The 11,033-nt window shown below is 47.1% G+C and overlaps 1 long non-coding RNA gene and 1 other non-coding gene across 2 annotated transcripts; one reads left to right on the top strand and one right to left on the bottom strand.

Annotated features, from left to right (window-relative positions):
• Positions 1-323: 323 nt before the first annotated feature.
• Positions 324-10,817, bottom strand: LOC135411184 (uncharacterized). The gene is made up of 2 exons (XR_010429034.1): positions 10,715-10,817; positions 324-1,898 (listed from the first exon to the last, which is right to left on the bottom strand). It is a non-coding gene; the product is annotated as an uncharacterized LOC135411184 (long non-coding RNA).
• On the top strand, positions 6,343-6,429 carry TRNASTOP-UCA (transfer RNA opal suppressor (anticodon UCA)). The gene has a single exon. It is a non-coding gene; the product is annotated as a tRNA-Sec (tRNA).
• Positions 10,818-11,033: the final 216 nt, after the last annotated feature.

Here is an 11,033-nt window from a genome sequence, read left to right as displayed (position 1 = left end):
GTTGCCTACTTGCTTAGTGTCTCAGCCCACCCCCCCACCCCATCAGTAGTAAATAGGGATATGCTTTCTGACCCTGTGTGATGATCAATGCATTCATGTTTGTAACGTGAGCTGATCTCCAGAGATAAGGAAGTAATCTAAAGTGAAAACCGCCATGAAAACTCTATGCTGAGCCTAATAGAGTCAAGCAGGACACTTTAGGAGCCAAAGACCAGACTTGATCATCCCTTGCCCAGAGGCAAAATGTTAAGTGAGCTATGTCACCACGCTATCCAGATGACTGCAGGTCTGCAGGAGGAAACAAAGAAGAGCCAGAGCCACACTGACTGGTACAAACATGCTTATGGTGTCCAGCTGAGAATGAGTAACAGCTGCTTGCTCATCATCCTGATTTCTGTCACTACTAGTGTTTCTGAATGCTGAAGTGTCCCAATGCTGTGACTCAGGGCTATGAGTCATGGGCTGTATGTCTCCACCGCATGGAATCACTCACTTGCTCTCTTTGATGAGATTGCAGAAATCACAAATCATCTTGGGTCTCTTACAGTGGTAGGTCTTAAAAATATAGACATATTTACAAACACATTCAGAACAAAGCCATTCTGTCTAAAATACTGTCTACTGGGGATTTGTATTAGAGCTCAATTTCGCATACACAACCCACCCAATAAATCTAGGAAAAGTAGAAGTCTTTTTTTCCTTCTGTGGACATTTAATTTCTATATCCTCAAAGTCTGGCTAAACAGGATGCAGTGCAGGTAGCATTCAACCTTTTGCTTCCCCCGCTTTTACAAGTCACATTTTTAGACCTGAAATGCTGACATCAAGGCAACACAATGCTTTTTGGCACCGGATCTGCCTCATCCTTGTCAAGGCTCTCCAGCCTTCCCAGTAAGGAAGCTTTGATCTAGTGGCATTCTACTAACCTCAGTGCTAGGCTGCAGTTAGTTGCACGCAGGGCTGCAGCAGAAGCCCTCTTTGAGTTGGCTGTCAAGACCTCAGAGAAGACACCAGATACTGCCAAAGTATCATCAAATCTGTGCTGACCACGTACAATGCAGCAGACCATTTTCCAATCTACAGACTGCAACAGTAACCAGCTGAGCATTCAGGAGCTCACCTCCAGTTTCTGTAAATTCTCTGTTGATGCAGGTGCAGCTGAAATAGCCACCACTTCCTCTTGAGATGAGGGAGAAGGGGCTCACCTCAGCACTGACCTCACTGGCTGGGAACCTCCTGCACTGTCCACCCATATAGCACCTAATCAGTGAAGTGGAGGCCCCACGCTGACAAGAGTGGGATTGCCGATACTCCTCTAGTGGCAGCACAGTTTGTGTTGGCAACAGAGTGTTTCTGTTGGCATATGCCTCTTCCCAGAATTGATTAAGTCATGCCTGGTTTTGAAAATACCTCTGCAGAAAGGTGTTTTGCCGGTGTAAAGATGTAGTAAAGAATCAGTCTCTCTGCTCACAGGCAGCCTGAATCCTTCCCACAGAGGTAGACAGAACTGCGTTGGCAATCTCTCTGAGTGGGCTTCTGTGTGCCGGGACAGGGTGAGTGCTCTTATAGATCTGAACTAGTGCAGACAAACACCGAGACCCATACTAGGAAAGCAAACAATGCTCTGAGCCCAGGGACTCCCGGGTGATAGGAAGTGACTTCAGCGCACCAATTCCTCTATTCCCGTAACTCTCTGTGGGTTTGCCAACAATCCTTATCATCTTTGCTGAGAAAGGAGCGGTTTGCTAACTGATTACATCCATGTTTCCTTACTGTGGTCAGTCAGTTGCTGCATACCAGAAACAGCTGGTACAATTGATAGATAAGCACACGTCTCAATGGATTTTCCTCTGTCTGCTGTAACCACATCCATCCCTGCAGCGACAAGACAGGCAGTTCTAGAAAGGAGTGAAACAACACAGAGCAGTTTTGTTACCTGTATTAGTTTTCTAGAAACACTGATCCAGGGAATATTGACTTTTCCCACATTTCCATACAAAATACTGCAGGTCTCCGTAATGGAAGGCAGGATGGTCCCAACCCTCCCTACCAGCCCCCCAACACAGCACATCCCACAGCCCAACAAGACAAAGACCCCTGCAGACAAGGCAGTTCAACTGGTGGACCAAGAAGATGGAGGGCTCAAGATCCAAGATATCAGGACCCTCGAGATACCAACTCTAAGCCAGGATCCGTGCCCTGTGCTGACACAAGGTCAAGTTTAACAACACAGCCTGAGACTAGCCAAAAAATGAGCAAGACCGAGTTTTTTGAGGACAAGCATGAATGCATTTGGAATTTTACCCCATTTTGATTAAAGCTCTCTGCACCTTGAGTTCAGCATTTTTGGATAGCCTGAAGGCACTCTTCAAATGCAACAGCACAGTTAAGTAATAAAACGCCTCACTATCACCTCTACTCCAAGCACATTGCCCTCTTTTAAGCAGCACATCATGACAACAGTCATCTCAGGCCAAATTTCTCTTCAATTTGAGTCATAGGAGTATCATCAGAAATGGAGTTAGCCCAGTTTGTTAAGTGACTAGAAAATAGTCAATATTATTTTGGTTTCTGTCCTTTTTTTCTGTATTACTTCCTGGAATCTGGTTTGTACACATGACCCTTCCCTTGCTGTGAGCTCACACCATAAGATGGGCAGGAATGTTCAAATAGCATCTTCTTTGACCTTTCTGATACTGAGATGTTTGTTGTTGCTTTTTTTGAGGTTTCTGAGAAGCTCCCACAAACCTCTGTCCCCCATCTCCTGAACTGCATCTGCAGCATCCAACCACAGTCCCTCTGGAGGGCAGCGTGGCTCTCACAGTGACGACACCACACTCTTAATTTGTTCCAGCCTGTTTCACACTGACATTTTAGCACTGACGTCATCAGCTGCTGAAATTTCATTGCTGCTGCTAAGAATAACAGCCCTCCTCATCCCCCACCTTACACCAAATAATTATTTTAATACAGTAGGGATCTAGGCTTATCTTTTCTGACACAAATCAGGTTCTGGTGGTTAAAAGAAGAAGTAAGAACAAAGCATTGCAGATGCTTTTCTGTTCTGTCAGCCTGGGACAAAAAAAAAAACCCAACCCAATACAAAAATCAAGAGTATATTGCTAAGTGCTAAAAGTGCTATAAAAAATGAATGGGAAAAGTTCAGACTGATTTGTTTAAAGCAGTTGGACAGTCTTAGGCATTGCAAATTGCTCAAATAGCCTAGGCTACAGTCTGCCCCAGCAGTCCCTTACAAAGCCCCTTCCAAATTCTCTGAGGCTTTGTACCTTGAACATTTACTTACACTGGTGCAGTGTGGGCATAAAGTACTGCCAAATCAGAATTTCCCATTGACTTTGGGGCCTGAACCAAATCCCATTGATTTCCGTGGGAGGATTTCTATTAACTTGAATGGGCATTGAATCAAACCTAAATTGGCAGTGCTCTGCACCCATTTGGCACAGTGTACTTCTCTGCATAAGGTGGAGAATCAGGTCCAAAGACACTGAGAAATGCTTTAATTAAGAGCATTATTGAGGAGAGCAAGCTTTTCCTTCATTAAGCTGATAAACTAGATTTATTCTATCCTTTTAATGGCAAAGGGTCAGATTTTCAAAGACGTTTGGTCTGAAGATGAAGCTGAATGCTTACAGGATTTCCAAGAAATGCTTAAAGGCAAATCAGGTGCTGAGAAGCCTTTCAAATAACATATCTGTATCCTTATTTACATGCTTTCAAAAATCCTAGGAGCTACCTATTTGCCTTTTTTGTAGCCTTATACACCTATTTTGGTAGTGTTCTAAATCTCATTAGAAGTTATAAGATGATCATTGCCTGCAGCCAGAATCCAGGTCTACTCACTGATTCCTGATCAGGCCTGGGCCCTCTCAGATACACTGAGCAGCAGCTGCAGTAACTGCACCAAGTATTGCCTGTGGGTACCTGCCCCCTGTGTCCCCCCATTCCCCACAGAAGGAGAACGGTACCTCCATCAGGCACAGCAAGTCATCTGCAGTCCCTTCTGGTCAGGACTGACAAAGGCCTTTAAAAACCAGATGTGCAGAGGTCCTGGAATTGTTATTTTCAACCCCTGCTAGGGAAGTCAGCAGCTAGCACAGCTTCAACTCCAAAAGCAGACCTGAACCTAGACGGACTCCCATCTGGTCAAGGAGAAAATTCTCACAACTTCTTTGTTTATGCTTCGCCATCAATTCCGAGGTCTGGAATCATTTCCTATGTTGCTGCTGACCCTCTCAGGCACCTTCCTCTACTGCTTGATCTTTAGAAACTGATGCCTTCATTATCTCTGCATCTCCCTTTACTACAGAATAAGGCAAGTTTTAGTAGCTGGCACTTCTGATGGATCCTTCAGTTACTCAGCAGAACTTATTTTGCCTGGCTATTATTTTTCATTTGGACTTGAGTGTTTGGCATGGTCTTTTTCTGGAAAGTACAGGGAGATTGATGATGAGGCATAAGAGACAGACATCTCTGCTTAAAAATCCTAGAGGCTGCAAAAGAGAGAAGATGAAAGCGGCATTGTCACATTAAAAGCCTTCCCCTGAAGTGCCACAGGGGAAGAGAGATCGGGAAAAGGTTGATGATAGAGAGGAAAGCAAAGAGAAAGTGAAAGTGGTGTCAAAGCCAAGCCTTGAACATGAAGTACAGGAGCTAGGAATGTCTCTTCTGACCCCTGGCAGCCATTCTTTTTTGGCCTGGATCAGTCAGCAAGGTCACATGCCACTAGGCCAACAGGAGCATATCTCTGAGCTGAGGTGCCTCTCCCAGCAAACGTCAGGATGGGCTTGGTTAGAAGCCTGAGGGATAGTTGCAGCCACCTGATTTCCTCAACCCCCATGCTAACCTCTTCCTCTCTTCCTCCCCATGACTAATTTCCCTTCACCTCCTCCCACGCACACCCCCAGTTCCTCACCCCGTGCATTTTTATGCACAAAAGACACTTGCTAGATTACACCACCTGCTACTGGGATAAGTATCAGGTAAAGAGATAGGAATGTACTGAGCACCATGACTCCTAAAAACCAAGGAAAGGAAGAAAAACTTCTGCTTGGCATTGGCACAGGGGCAACTCTCAAACCAGCTCCTTCTGATAAGAGACCTGGATTGGAGCTAAAAATGTGCTCTTTAAAGAAAATTTAAGTTGCTAAAAAAGCTGCTCACTACAAACAATAAGGCCTCAAACACTCTCATGTCTGTGCTGGGGAGTCAGAGTGCCAGATCATACCAGAGCTGGTTCAGCTCCAAGGGGGTAAGTCATGACTTGGAGCCACGCACTGAAAGCAAAGCTGTGCCCAGCAGGGTTCCTGGGTGTGAGTGGGAATGGTGCTGCCCCACCAAATACCTTTTGCTTTCTTTTGCTGACATCTACAAAAGTGCTCCCAGCTTCAGGCTGTGGCTCTGGTTCTGTTTCGTACCAGCTCTACCATGGTGCTCCTCCACCAAGGAGCAGTTTTGAATCTCAGCTTCCCCAGGGCAAGCAAGAGGGGGAATAGGCCTACGGTTTCATTTGTTGCTTACACCAAAAAGCATTATCTAATTAAAAATCACTAGAAACCACATCCATTTGCAAAAATGGCTCCGCTTCAGAGGAATCTCTTAAGGCAAATAAGTGAGTAATTTTTAAGGGTTTATGAAAATAGCCTCTATAGTTACACTCGCTAGGATAAAATTACAAGTGTTTTCAATCCTCATACTTTGGGGCATAAGTCGATCCTCAGCTGGGGGCCAGGGAGGAATTTCCTCCCAGAGGATATTATTGTTCTGCGAAGTATCTCATGGGAGATTCACATCCTCCAGAGTTATCTGGCATTACCCACTGGAGGAAAAAAAAAAAAAAAAAAAAAAAGAAGAAAACCCAGGAAGAGGTACTGCTCAAAACGAGCAGTACTGCTCCGGTCTCCTCGCATCACACCTCGGGGGCCCGGCCGGGGGCGGCCCCCGTTGTTGCACAAGCTGCCCCGTCCGGTGTTGTAAGGGACCTCGGAGATCCGGGAAGGGCGCGGGACGGTCCCGCTCCTTCTGGGAAGCGCCGTGACTCACCCGCCGCCCCGGGACCCTTCCCGGCGCGCCTCCCGCCCCGCCCCTCGCCGGGCGGCCAATCAACGCCCCTTTATTTGCATACCGCGCAGGGTGCTCCTGGGATGGCGACGGGGGCTGCACCTCCCGCTCCTCTCCCGCCACCGCCGCGCCGTCGCTACATGCGGAGGGTACCCCCTCAGGAAAGAGCGGAAGGTGCATCCTGAGGGAAAGCACTCCTCACCCTTACTTTAGAATGAAAAAGCGGCGGGGTTTTATATACGGGGTCAGTACACACCCAAAGTTGCCCGGATGACCCTCAGTGGTCTGGGGTGCAGGCTTCAAACCTGTAGCTGTCTAGCGACAGAGTGGTTCAATTCCACCTTTCGGGCGGCAGATAAGGCCAGCGCGCTAACAGTACACACCTTTTCGCCTCAGCCGGCCCCCGAGGCAAAACACAGCACCACCAGGCCCACCACTATAGCCACACACTTTGGTTACCCTCTTTCCACTTTTCTCCCACATCACTGGACTTTGCTGAGCACAGCCAAAGGAAGGGAAATCTCCTGCCCGGGAGACAATTCTAGATTTTAATTGGATTCTTTTCTGTTTAGCATATCTTTATTGAACAGTGTCACACATCCTACAAGAACAGAAAAAAGTAAATAACAGAAGCCATTCTCTAGCTCTGCTCCATATTGACAATAACCCATCTCCCACCCACACCACAAAAAAGATGCTTCACTTCAGCAGTAGGCATGGGTGCTAATAATGTCACCCAGCCCCATGAAAACTAAAGGTTAGCATCAAGCTAAAAAACATATTCTTCAAGCAGAAGGCATTTATTTCATGATACCCTGTTGCAACAACTCCAGTGGATGATTTGTGGAGCCTCTAATTAAGATGAGACCCCAACCACTTGGACTGCAGGGGACAGCAAGGGTTGAGAGGGCTTTTTCACTTTATTTCCTGGCCCCACAGGCAGGAAGGGTGATTCTGCCTGGTGATTTCCAGAAGAAATACTGAGTGAATTATCAGATCTCTGGTGTTCCTGGGTGCTTTCTGAGGGATGCAGTGCCATCCAGAGTTAAGCAGGTAAGCACCCCTGAGGATCTAAGCCAGAATGACTGTGCTTCCTTTACACAGAATGAGTCACTCCAGCTGAAGGCCTGGGAGGAGAAGGGAAGGGCACTGAGAGCCCTGACACCATTCCCGATGGCCGCTACTTCGAGTCTGCAGACCCCGGAGCCGGTTAGAGAGGAGCAGCCTTGGTGCCAGCAAAGCACATCGTTCCAAGAATATGCTGTCCCATTATGGGAAAACTAGGGGGGAAAGCCCCTCTGAAGCATGTGCCAACTTCTTTGTGGCCTTGCAGGAGATGTGCGTGCGCTCTCCCCGGCACAGCTGGGAGCGCCTCAAGTCCCAGATGGCTATCTGCTCCATGCTGCTCTGCCTACCAGCCAGCCTCCCCTGCCCATAATGAACTGTCAATGTGGAATTTCTCTGCGGCCTCAGAAATTGGTATCTGCGCCGCAGTTTGGCTGGGGGGTTGTGTTTTAGGGGTGAGGGGGAGAGTTGGAAAGTCCTTTGCCCAGTAGTGGGCAGCTGAGAATGCTAGCGCTCCATGTCAGTTACCAAGCAGAACATAATACGGCTCTTTCATGTGGTGTTTATAACTGAACATGCTGTTTTGTGTCAGCCTGATTTTTTTTTCCTTCCAAGAAGTAGTTTTGGATTAAATTATGACAATTACATTCTTATATTCACCCCCCCTCCCAGCCAGCCCCCACCCTTGCCCTGCGTGCACACAAACACAAATGGGAATTATGTGCTCTGAGCGCGATTTGAACTACACAGCCTGGGATCTGTGCTTGGCATTGAGTTCACTTTTTTTCCTCCAGAACAAAAAGGCCACGTCCACTCTGCACCCTTTCATTGCCTTAGGATAAAGTAAGATGGTCAGATTGCTGGTGTGGTTGATTTGTCCCTCAGGGAGTTGATAGAGAAAACAGACTTTCAAGCACATGACAGAGGAGGCTGGCAAGGCCCCGCTGGGGAGGTCATGGTAAGTGGGGAGAGCTTTGTGAAATCCCCTGTGGATCCCTACTCAAGATGCTTACACACCCCCAGTCTGGCTCCTGTACCTGGGCAGTGCCTCATCTGAGGGGTAAGGCAGGCACATGGCAGGAAGCAATCCCATCTTTTTGGGCTGGGCTGTCCAGGGCTGCACCTCTAGCACGTGGGGGAACCCCAGGAAACACGGGTGTCCACTAGGACAGGAGACACGGCAAGGCTGCTCTCACAGCTTTAGCTGACACAGTAGGTGGGACAAGGCCTTAAGAAACAGAGCACCTATATTTTGGTGCTGTTTTTTAAACATGGGTCGGAGAAGAACACCACAGAAGAACACACACACCTCCAGTGTGGAGGCCTGTGTAGATGATCTGTCTGTAGGAGGGACATTTTGCACAATGCCATCCATGTCTTGTCTGAGTCGGCTTTGTTTGGAGTCACTCATTAGTCAGGCAAAGCTTCCAGTGTTTGAACCCGAATGTCACTTTCTTCCCTGACAAAGGGCCAAATTAAGAGGAGCCAAAGGCCTCACTGCTGGTTAGGAGGCAATCCAGGGGTTACTCAGAGCCAAGATGCACGAGAGCCTGGCTCCTCAGCCAAACATAATCTGCCTCCTGTTGTTTTCCCCACGGAGTCACAGCACGGTGAGAAGGATGTGCTGGTGACAGATGGCTGACGCGACTTGCTAAGCGTACGGGTGACTGGGCTGTGACTCAGCAAGTGTTTGGTTACAAGAGATTGGGAGCATGTGCTTTTGCACTGGTAACAGTGGCTCTAGCTGGGTCTCCTGGAGGACCAGGCATGGGCTGTCATGTGAAGCCTGTGACTGCCGTCTTCCATGGAAGGAAAGCAGGCACACGTGGCCCATTGGGGCAGAAAGTCAGGCTCCTAAATTACTGTTTACATTTGTAATGGATAATGTCTGAGTGCGTATAAATATGTGACGTGCCATGCCAGTGGTGTTTAGATGTCCTACTGGCCTTCAGAAAGGAAACCATTCAATATCCTGGCCTAGAAAAACGACCATCTTGCTTGGAGGGAGTAGGACTCTGAAAACTTCTGTTGCAGTTGAGTCACTAGAGGGGGACAAAGACCTAGCCTGCATATGCATCCATCTACCAGTTCCCCCTCTGCAGCTGTGGGAGACACCTTGGAAAAGCAGGAGCAGAGATGGCTCTGATCTTCCTCAGGTCTGAAGGTGCCCAACTGCTGGGACAGCTTTCCAGAGGCTGAGCACACAGCTGGGGATCAGCAGTACTTGGGAAATGAAGCCACTCCTTTTCCCCCAAGAAGCAGGATGGCACATGTATGTGCATGTGCAGGTTAGCAGCCTTTATGTTGGCTCTTCCAGCATTTCTCCCTACCTAGAGCCTGACTGTCCATAGTTGGCCTGAGCTCTCAAAGGCTAAATTCCAAGCACTGCAGAGGACAAGACAGTGTCACCCAGACAGAGAATCTCGACAATCATTTATGTTTACAGGCACATGCCCATGCCATTTTTCTCCTTTCTCCTCTTTTATGAATGGGAGAGAACTGAATTTTCAGATCTGGATGGGTGCCAGGGGTTACTGTTGTCTCTGTGAGACAAAGACGTCATGGAAATATTGGAGGAGTTGAACAGAATGTACCTGTGTACATCCCACACATGCACAGAGAGCCAAAGTGGCCGTGGCAAGCAGCACAGCAGTGCCTGCAACTAACATATTGACCTGGAGTGCTTAAAAGCTACTACACACGCTCTCCTGGTGAAATGTCGGCCGTAATGACTCATACAAATGGATCGTGATACGCAGCCCTCAGCCCAGCCAGGCTATGTGTGGAACCAAGACACTCCCATTTTCTCCCCTCCAGCATGCTTCCCTGACCAAATCAAGGACTGAGCCATTTGGCTCTGACTGGAGCTGGTCAGAACATGTTTTTCTTTTCTTCTCTTTTCCCCTCCTTCACCCTTTGGAAAATGTTGACATTTCAGCAAAGGGCTGAAAACCCAAATCCTGAATATTTTCCATTGGAAAATGCTGGGGGAAAGGGAGGGGAATAATCCCCACACTGCCAATAATCAAACCTCTTTTGCTTTTAAGACTTTGGGGTTTATGAGGAGGGGCGCACATTTGGAGGTCAGTGAACACTTTCTATGAAAGTATCTTTCCTCTCAAAACCAAATTTTTCACTAGAAAAATGTTCCAACTGGCATAATTTTCACTGGTGATGGTTTGGACCCTCTCTACATCTAATTTGGGAATGGACCTGAAGAAAATGTAATTCATTTTATTGGAATATAAGGCACAAATGACATTCCCACAGCACAATTGATATATACTTGGCATTCTCAGTATCATGAGACTATACCCTGATATTCTTTCTTTGTCAACAGTGCTGTTCACACAATCATCTCAAGAAAGTTTGGAAACCAGTCTCTGGAGATACCACACTCCCATCACACTCCCAGAGCTCCAGTTGACTTGCCTCAGACCTCAGAGCACATTCCAGAAGAGAACTTACCTTTCACAAGATCACATCAAAGGCTGTAAAGGAAGCAATATGCACAGAAAGGCGTGTTACCTGTAACTATCTCTTGAGTAACTGATAGCACAGAAACACTTACAAGGCATTTTGTTCTGATGCCTTCAGCTGATTTACATTTCTGTCTGAATCGTAATGACACATCTGTTTCATCTTGGTTTTGCACATTATTCTGCTTTCCTGTAAGATAAAAATAAAAAAAGGGACAATGTTAGCATAACAGAACACACATACTTGTAGGAGATGAATTGTGCCCTAAAACTTTTTCTAAATGTGGCTAATAGCAGGTTACAGTTTATAAAAGGAAAGATCTTAAAATGGGCACACACTGGTCATAAATAAACTAAGGCTGCAACCTTGCAGAAACTTTTAAAAATATAGCAGAGTGAAGTTCAGAATAA

The sequence above is a fragment of the Pseudopipra pipra genome, chromosome 3 (genome assembly GCF_036250125.1).
Source record: "Pseudopipra pipra isolate bDixPip1 chromosome 3, bDixPip1.hap1, whole genome shotgun sequence".
In the NCBI taxonomy this organism is placed as follows: domain Eukaryota; kingdom Metazoa; phylum Chordata; class Aves; order Passeriformes; family Pipridae; genus Pseudopipra; species Pseudopipra pipra.
The sequence above is the reverse complement of the archived record's forward strand: the minus strand, read 5'-3'. Positions and strand labels throughout refer to the sequence as shown.